We start from the raw sequence: 10,184 nt of genomic DNA, 5'->3' as shown, positions 1-10,184 counted from the left end.
AGCAGGAGTTTCAGATGGGCCCAAGACAAGGAGAAAATCCCCCAGGATGAAATTCCTGAGCAGAGACATGCGCTGCCTGGAAGCTTTGGGAAATACAATGGGAAGAGTATAGAAGGAAAATGTGGGATAGTAAATACATCCACTTCAGTGACCAAAAATATTTTTGCTCATTCTTCAGTGTCACAAGAAGACATTCTTGCAATAGCTTATTTAAGCAGCTGCTTGCAAATATTCAGGTTATGTCCTTTCTTGCCAGGGAAAAACCAAAAAAAAACCCCAAAACTAAAAAAAACAGAATAAGAAAAAAAATTATTTCTTTAAAATATTGAAACTTTCCAAGGGAACACAAAGCTTTCAACCAAAAGTGACTTTGCAAAAACATACTCTGGCAGTTTTCTGCCAAGGTCAAGATATTCTCCTGGCCTTTTCCAAGAGGCTCTTTTCTTTCTTTTATTTTTTTTTTTTTGAAACAAGATTTCATTAATTTTTAATGCATATTCTATTACAAAGAGAAGTGCAATCCAGAAAAGACTAGGCATAGAATGAGGATCATTGATTTTTTTGAAGGAGAATGCTCTTCTGACATCTGAAGTCTCATTTGTTCCTCTGGAAGGAGATTGCAAACATTTATTGTTTTATTTACATTTTAGTTTAGAACCAATATTTAAAACTCAGGTAAGTTTCAAAATCACATGAATTCTTTTCCCCTCCGCCCCAGGAAATTTTTATCCTGTGTGGCTTTACTCATATCTCCTGCAGATCTGTGAAATGGGTCATCACCAGTGCCGCTGCCAGGCGAAGGGACGAGGAGCTGCAGAGCTGGCAGAATGCCACTTGTGCGCCATGGGGACTGGGAGAAGCCTATGAGAAATCAACACCTGCAAAGGTGGGCATTCTTAAATCATAGAATCATAGAATCACCAGGTTGGAAAAGACCCATCGGATCACCAAGTCCAACCATTCCTATCAAACAATAAACCATGCCCCTCAGCACCTCATCCACCCATCCCTTAAACACCTCCAGGGAAGGTGAATCAACCACCTCCATGGGCAGCCTCTGCCAGTGCCCAATGACCCTTTCTGTGAAAAATTTTTTCTTAACATCCAGCCTGAACCTCCCTTGGTGGAGCTTGAGGGCATTCCCTCTCATCCTGTCCCCTGTCACTTGGGAGAAGAGGCCAGCTCCCTCCTCTCCACAACCTCCTTTTGGGTAGTTGTAGAGAGCAATGAGGTCTCCCTTCAGCCTCCTCTTGTCCAGGCTAAACAACCCCAGCTCTCTCAGCCGCTCCTCATAAGGCCTGTTCTCCAGCCCCTTCACCAGCTTCATCGCTCTTCTCTGGACTCGCTCCAGAGCCTCAACATCCTTCTTGTGGTGAGGGGCCCAGAACTGAACACAGGATTCAAGGAGCGGTCTCACCAGTGCCGAATACAGAGGGAGAATAACCTGCTGGTCATTCCATTTCTGATCCAAGCCAAGATGCCGTTGGCCTTCTTGGCCAAATCAAAATGCCTCAGCTCTCCAAACATGGAGTACAGGGGATGTTGCCCCTGGTGCAAATATATCTGCATCCACTTGACTTAGCATCAAAATGATTGCGGAGAAATTTTCTTGGGGAACATCTGTAAGGAGAATGAAAGGCGATGATATCTACTGACCCTGTTAGCATCCTCTGGTGAAGGTGGTGTTGCAGACAGCCCAGCAAGGACCTTTTCCAAGTTTGGTCCAAAAAATTCTAAGTGCTGTGTGTGGCCTGTGCTCTGGCTCAGGAGGGCTGTGCTCAACACCCTACGGTGGAGAGAACAAAAGTACTGAAAAGCAGAATATTCAGAGGTGCTATTCTTCAGCTGCTCAGGGCATGATTCCATTCCTAGAGCTGTCAAAGGGGCATTGGGAAGCCCTCACTGCAGACAGCCCGGTGTGCTGACACAGTTGTAAGGAAGGAGTCTCTTCGCAGAGCAGATAAACAGCCGCAGGACCAGTGCAGGCATGCAGTGGAGATCAGATTAGAGGGGACCCAAATTCCTGGGCTACGGAGCACTTGCCAAACAGGTTCCCTCACCAGCACCACCAAAATTTGAGGGCTTATGTGGACATGGTGGCTGCACACCACAATGTTTGTGGAAAACAAAGATACACATCCACGGCCCACGCCAGAGGCTGGTCCCACACCAGCAGGACTGAGGTGGGCTGATGGGCATGCTCTGTGGTCAAAAACACACTGGGTGTCCCTTCCCCATGGCTGGCTTTGGACCCAAACACAAGCCCAGACCCAAGAGGTAAGCCTGGGAGTGTCTCTATGTATGGGCAGAAACCAAGCAGGTGCTCCCAGAAGGTCTTGCTGGCTCCCCATCAAGTAACTCATCTTCTGGATACATGGAGGGAAGGCAGAAGAAAGAAGCTGCACTAAAAACTGGCCACACATAGTAAGGTTTTTGTACATTTTCCTCTCCTATGACATTCTCCCTCTCAGTTGAGCTCCTGCACAAAGAGCCCTTTGGCTGGCTTACTCACAGGAGGTTTCACAACTGGATGGTGTCCCAGTCTCATTGCAGATGTGTGGGCTCAAAATCCTCCACACTTGACACTCCATTTGGGAAACCACCTTAAGGTCCCTTTGGAAATTTGGCACCTCAGGGTTTCAAACTTGTAGATGACTCAGAGATGCACAGAATCTGCTGCCATGAACTTGGTTTCTGAGACAACCGCACACATCACCCCTGAGACAAGAGCTGATTGATGTCATCTAGGCCATTGCTGGAGCATTTGTTGAGTCACTGCACTCCTTTGCCTGAGATGGACCTTTTCTCTAAGTTATTAGGCATAAGAAAGACAGGTTTCTCACGTTTGCAAGCCATGGGCTGCTCCGTGACCTTTGATTAGCCACATCACTAAGGCCACATCACTCCAATTTCTGTTCAGATTAAAAGCAACAAATATTAAGTGTTCCTTCCTCTGAAGACTGAATGATTTATAGGAGGGTAGCAGAAAGGTGTGAGCGTCCCTGTACTTTAAAACCTTAAAGGAGAAATTATTTGGGAACAAACCAGACCCCATACTGTGACCCATTTAGTGATGTTGTTGTGTGGGCTGGTGGATGAAATGGTGAATTGCCCATTTCTGGAGTCATCCAGCTGTGGGCAAAGGATTCTTTAATTGTCAGCTGAGACACAGCACTGCACAGAGAGCAAGAAAATACTTCCTTCCAACCAAGCTGTTAATTCCTAGCAATGAATTTTTTTGGTGTATGTGAGCAAAGTCCCTGTGAATTCCTTGGAATTGTTGATTATAGGCCTGGGTTTTTCTTGGCAGGTTGTGGGCAGGGAGTTTTGTTGGGGTTTTCTTTGGCTTGCTGTCAAAGTTTCAGGTGAATTCTGGTAGGAAATACAGGCTGTGGTGTATGTTTCTGTCCCCTGATGAACTGAATCAAGCTCTGCAAAGGATCTGCATTTAGAGAGGGCTATCTGTGGCAGGAAGGATAATTCGGTATGGATCTATAGTTATGCCCAGGAGAGAGAAATGAGGGATGAATTGAGCTGCTAGGGGCCGACATGGAAGAATAAAAAGAGAAAGAATAAAATAGCAACAATAATGCAGTGAGCTTATTTTCTCAGGCAGTCCCGCACATTTCTACGAAGTCGTTGTGTGCCAGAATTGAAAAATCATGGTTTGAAGGTGAAATAAATACTACCATAGCTCAAGTGAGAATTTTGTTACATCTGGCTCCAACATGTTATCGTGCTGTTGCTTCAGGATGTCTCCATGAAGTCAGCAAAGCCCAACAGGTTAATATCAAGCAAGCCTCAATGGGGCATGAAGTCTCTGAGGTTCGTTTCTGATCTGTGAGGAAATCAGCCCAGCTCAGAGAAGGAGCTGCAGCCAGAAAGTGATTCCTGTGGACAGAAGGACACTTTCAGAAGCGTGGCAAAAAGTGCAGATCCTATATGCTCTTTGTCTGGTTTCTTAACCTCCAGAAACAGTTTTCCAAAACCTGGACACAGACTGGGGTCCCAGGAGCCCTTTGATCTCTGATTTTTCTGTCCTAATGGGGTATCAGGTCAGGCATCAGCTAGGTATGATGCAAGTGGGCTTTTTTCCCTCTCCCAGGTACAAACCACAGGTCTCCTGGCTCTTCTCCACCCAAGGCAAAACCAAGGGCATGGTAGGGTAAGTGCAGCTCTTGGGCTTTGTCCTGGGATGGAGGGAAGGTGAACGGCCATCAGCTCTGCACACCACAGGTTGTATGAAGAGGGAGGTGTGCATGGGAGGCAGCTCTTCAGTGCTGAGCCAAAGAACATGTTGTGGAAAGGAAAACTCTTTTTCCTGTGAGCAGCTCTGGCAGTCAATGTCTTATGTCCTTAACCTCCTTGCCTCAGCCTTCTCCCAGAGCTTTGGGGCCTAAAAGCATTGCCATAACCTGGCATGAATAGTCCTGATTTTAGAGAGTGACTCATTTTCCCTCTGATGTTTGGGCGCTATTGGTGTTTTTCACTTTTCTTTTTTTAAGGGCATTTGAAAAGCCCCTATGTTAACAGCTAGAGCCAGCTCCTCTTTCAGTGCTTGAGTCAATACCCCTCCTTGAGCACCTAATGGAATCAGAACACCACTGACCGCTTGTCACAACACTATGACTGGACCTGTCCCAGCTCGCCAGGGATCCCATCCAGGATACCAACCCCCGAGCTGTTTCTCTGCCCCCATGTTGTGTTTTCAATACCTTTATGAAATTATGCCATCTCTGAAGAGCAACTGGGTATTTTGTCAGGCTTCACATCATTAAGGGGACGTTTTTCCGTCTTCTAAAACCTGTTGTTTTTTCTTTATTCTCTTCCTCCTGCTGATTCAATCTGCTGTAGAAATGTTATATGGGGGCTCCCATGAGCTTCTGGAGGAGCTGCACACTTGAGCAAGGGGCAGCTGTGACCCCCACCCTCCTGCAGAAAACATCAGCTCCTTGTTTGGTGGTGGCCACCCCCGTGGAGGTGCTCTCCAAGGACCTCCTTCCAGGAGGGTCTCAGCTGCAAAGAAGTCTCTGGTTAAACTCATCCCAAAGTGCTTGGTTTGGTCACAGGCCCTTTCCAGAGCCTGAGAAAAAATTAAACATCTCCAGTTTTGGAAATTGCTTGTGGGATACTAGGTTTCCAACACTGATACCTGGGAATATACGTTATCTGTCATGGACATGAGAGGCACAGCAGCAACATGAGGACAGGGCAGGAGGGCAAACCTTAGAGGCAGTCTCTTATGGAACTGAGTCTCTCCTTAATTTCAGCAAAGAGGACACTGAGACAAACTGAAATACATGCTTGGAAGAGGTGAAAATATTCAGCTCTACTGGGACCTTTAACACTTTCGAAGGCATAGGTGGTTTGAGAGTTAAGGACAAGCATACTTGAGCCAGAAGGAAAGCACAAGACTGAACAATGATGGTGATTGGTTATTGGGACAAAGAGAAGGAGGCACTAATCTCCTGGCATCTTCAGAGAAATATGGGCTTTAATGAAACAAGTTACCAAGCTGGAGTGATTGAGCTCAATGATCTGGGTAAATCCAGATTTAGCAGTTCCTTCTAGCCATAAAGGCTGTGACCTGCTGGTTCTCACAGTTATCAGTGGGAAAGGGCAGAAGTTGGTAAACCCAGACATAAATGTTGTGTGCTATATTTATACAAACCAGTGCAGTTTTCGCCTTGTAGGGGAGGAGCCCTGTCCCTGTGCAGCAGCAGTCACTCATCAAAGGGTGGCAGCAGGTCTGGGATGAGGGGATACCTCCCAGGAGGGCAGCTGGAAGCTGTCCATAGCTGTTCCAGAGTGGTGTTGATACTTGTGCCTCAGACCAACTTCTCCGCTCCCAAGAAAGCTCAGAGGGGGAGAGGGAGGGTTTTGTGGACCCAGAAATGCACCCCTAAGAGGCATTGGCAGCATCCTGCAGTGCCCAGACAGGAGCATAACACAAAGAGATGTGCTGTTTCCGAAGATGTCAGATAATCAGCACCACATTGCTGTGACCAGGTCTGAGGATGGTCTGCTTCATCCTACGTTCATGTAACTGCAATTCTCTGAACACCCAGAGACCTCCAAGCTTTACCAGCCACCCATATTAGCCCTAGCCCACCAACCCTCACAATAACAAAAAAACCAAACAGGTTAAATCAGTACAAGAAATATAAGCTTTGTAACTCCCCAAACCCAATTTGATTCCAGCGTGTTGCTTTTGCAAGACAGAGGACAATTTCCAGCTTTAGCCTGGAAGACAACTTCACCTCCTGTGCAGAAACCCCAGGCACCAGCTCTTCATACCCCCTCAGGGCGTGCACGCAGGTAACCAGAAATTCTACCCTAAGCCTGAAGCTGATCTTGGGCACTAGGTTTTTTTGTAACGCTCATAGTAGTATGCAGGCCTGCTATGGAAGGACCCTGAACACTGAGAGTAACACAGGGAGAGGTGTGAAACCCATCTGGGAGAGTAACCAGAGCACCAGCATCACTATGGCAATGGAGATAAGGGACAGCCCTCACACCGCAGCTGATGAGTGACATGTATTCGAGCCTTTTCAATGCCTTCAAGTGTTTTCCTTCTTTACTCAAACTAGAAGCAACACAACTTAAAAAAAATTAATGTCCCCTGGAGGAAAACAAAAAAAGAAAAAACAGAATTTTTCCTCCTATTTTTAAGTCTCACTTCACCACAATAGCTCCGATATTTCACTCCCGACTCAAAGGCAAAGTCCGAGGGAGCAGGATATGCTGTAGGGTATCTATCTTGCCACACTATTCGTGTTATTTTCAAGTTCCTCTCTCCCGGGTTGATCTTGGCAGCAGATCACAGCGCTGGTGCAGCACAATGTAAACTGGAGCCATTGTTACTCCATCTCCCGCTCCTCATCACTGCAACAACATTTCCCCACACGCCTCCCAGTGAATTGTTGCCATGTCCCGTCCCGCTTCCCCTCCTCCAAAATCCATTAGGCTGTTGCAGTTCAGCTATTCATCTAGCCCCCCTTGAAGGCACCGAAATAAAACGGTTTCCTCTTGTCAGCTGACATTACACAGGGCTTTGACAAATGGCCTCAGTGGCAGGGGTAAGAAACCATGCTGCAGGGCTGCCCAATGTTTCATGTCATAGAATCATAGAATCACCAGGTTGGAAAAGACCCATCGGATCACCAAGTCCAAACATTCCTATCAAACACTAAACCATGCCCCTCAGTGCCTCATCCACCCGTCCCTTAAACACCTCCAGGGAAGGTGACCCAACCACCTCCCTGGGCAGCCTCTGCCAGTGCCCAATGACCCTTTCCATGAAAAATTTTTTCTTAACATCCAGCCTGAACCTCCCTTGGCGAGCTTGAGGCCATTCCCTCTCATCCTGTCCGCTGTCACTTGGGAGAAGAGGCCAGCACCCTCCTCTCTACAACCTCCTTTCAGGTAGTTGTAGAGAGCAATGAGGTCTCCCCTCAGCCTCCTCTTCTCCAGGCTAAACAACCCCAGCTCTCTCAGCCGCTCCTCATAAGGCCTGTTCTCCAGCCCCTTCACCAGCTTCGTTGCTCTTCTCTGGACTCGCTCCAGAGCCTCAACATCCTTCTGGGCCCAGAACTGAACACAGGATTCGAGGAGCGGTCTCACCAGTGCCGAGCACAGAGGGAGAATAACCTCCCTGGACCTGCTGGTCACGCCGTTTCTGATACAAGCCAAGATGCCATGTGTGCCAAGAGGGCAGAACAGGATAGTAGGAGGTGGGCAGCTATGGAAACGGCCTTAAATTGCTTCATCTGCTTCAATCACCTGGCAAAAGCAGAGTGGTAGGTGTGGTGGAGAGCCAGGGAGGTGAGCCCTTCACATGGTATGAGCTTGTTGGGCTGTCTGAGGAGTGTACACCGGGGTTTGGACTGACACAGCCAAAAGTCGCTTTTGATGATGAAGCAAGAACTAAGGAGGGGTTGCAATACCAGTGGAGAGCTGAGGGCCTCAGTCATCATCAATGGGGACCTATCAACAGCAGCAGATGCTGCCTGCTTGGGCTTTGGCTTACAAGATGGTGGCTAATGAGGCCCTGGTAAATGTAAATATGATGAATATCGGACGCATGCATTCCTTCAAAACATAGAGCCAAAGCACACTGCACAGCACTGGTACGGTGCTGAACTTCAGCTAACCCACCTCATTTCTTGTGAGTGCACGTTACCCTGGCACCAGCAGCTGCAGCAGAAGGATGCTCAGCCAGCAAAGCCAGCTTCTTCCCTGCAGAAATCCTCACAACAATACCATGCTCACTTTTTGCCCAGGCTGGTAGTGCATGGCATCCAAGATGGGCTGGGAGCAGCGATAAAAGTGATGTCCATGGGGGTTCACTGCCAGCTTCAGTGAAATAAGATCAAGACTTTTGTCACTTGGCAACCCACTTTATCAATGTGAACTTGTATCTCTTTCTGCTGCTGTTTTTCCAAGGGCTATTCATGGTTCAAAGCTGTAGACAATACCATTCCTTTCTTCACTCACTGCCACCTAGTTATCTCTGGCAGAGTGTGACTCTGTAGAGAAGCAATTTGAGAGAGGAAATACATCGCAGATAGAAATAGCATGGAAGATATAACAAGGACTCAACTTTCTTGTTTCTATCTTACTTACAATTATGTTTCCTGACTGCCTCCGCCAAGTCACTCAAGGTGTTCTAAAAATTATGAAAGGAATAAAAAAAATTGTCATGCACTTTGCTTAAAATCCAGAATGATTCTGATTAAATCCATGTTGTAGAAATGGGAAACAGGGTCAGCACCTGGCCCTTGGTTAAGGCATAAAATATCAGGAAAGTCGAGGGGTATGGAAGAAAGAAACCCTGTGTCCCAGTCAGACACTTATATGGAAACTTTTCTGTCATCATCCCAATTCATAGCCCATTGGAAAACCCGTCTTGGTCTCTTCAAACATTCAATGTCATAAAAATTCAGTAAGTGGACAGAAAAATAATCAAATGGAGAATTCTAAAAAGAAGACTGTGGCAGGACAGGTTTAGTTGGGAGAAGTGACTGATGAAACATGTAGCCATAGGTGTCAAATCTTGTGTGCTCCCCTTCCCTGGAAGCCTTCTGGATCAGTTTGCTGCGTGTGGCAAAGGTTTGTCTTCTCATCCTGGGCTTAACTCAATTTTCCTAAGTTTACACTGAAAATTGGCTAAGAAACTCTAAAAAGTTTCATTCATTCAAGGTGAAATGAAGCAAGTGCACACAAATCCAGGACAATTTTTATAGTAAGGGCTATATAAAACTTTTCTGTAAAGGCTAAAGTTATCCTCCCAGAGGTAAATCTGATCCGATTGGTTTGATTTTATGAAAAATCTACACACAGACATCAGGTGATAAGTTTGCAGTGAGTAAAAAGGCAAAACAAAGGAAAAATAGAATAGAAAGAAAATGACAGGAAAGCTGTAGGAACAATAACCTTGAGAAAGAACAAAAAGATCCATTCAGATTTTCCCCTACTTAGCTGACCTGCAACAATTAAGGCTAAAAGGTCACCTAAGCCCCAGCAGGAGGGTGCAAAAGCTCCGCTTGGAGAAGTCGCCTGCTGCTGGAGGGGGCTCAGGGAAGCTCCATGGGGCAGAGTTCCTGCTGCCACCCCACCACCTGGGACCCTCGACACTGGCCAGGACACCTGTATGCATGGCAGCACCAGGGCACACGCTTCTCCCTCCACACATCTGGGGCCGTGTGTCAAAACGACATCACCAAGAGAGCAGCTCTGAAGAGACCCTGGGCTGCCAAACCCCCAGACTGGAACTTTGTATTTTTATCAAACCCAGCTTGTTTGCAAAGAACTCTCCTGTGTGATCCAAAATGGATTTATAGACAAGGAAATTTATGAGAAATAAACAGCTACAGTTAAATAAACACTTGCAGGCCTCTAGCTATCCTGGCAAGAAAAACAACAAGAAAATAAAAAGAAACTTGACAGCAAATATTAGCAACAGATTTTTAACAGGTGGAGGAATTATCATGCTTATCTAGGAAAGAAAACAAAACAGGCACTCCTAAAGCACCAGTGCTGATTTAAACTTGAGTTTTCAAATATAGTTTGTGAGCAGCAAATGAGTTCTAACTGAGGAAAGCTTGTAAACAAACAACAGCTTTCATCTGCAGCATCACGCGCAATACAGGCTGCGTGCTGGGGGCTGGACCGCTCTGCTACAG

The sequence above is a fragment of the Phaenicophaeus curvirostris genome, chromosome 5 (genome assembly GCF_032191515.1).
Source record: "Phaenicophaeus curvirostris isolate KB17595 chromosome 5, BPBGC_Pcur_1.0, whole genome shotgun sequence".
In the NCBI taxonomy this organism is placed as follows: Eukaryota; Metazoa; Chordata; class Aves; order Cuculiformes; family Cuculidae; genus Phaenicophaeus; species Phaenicophaeus curvirostris.
This window is presented reverse-complemented; position numbering follows the sequence as displayed.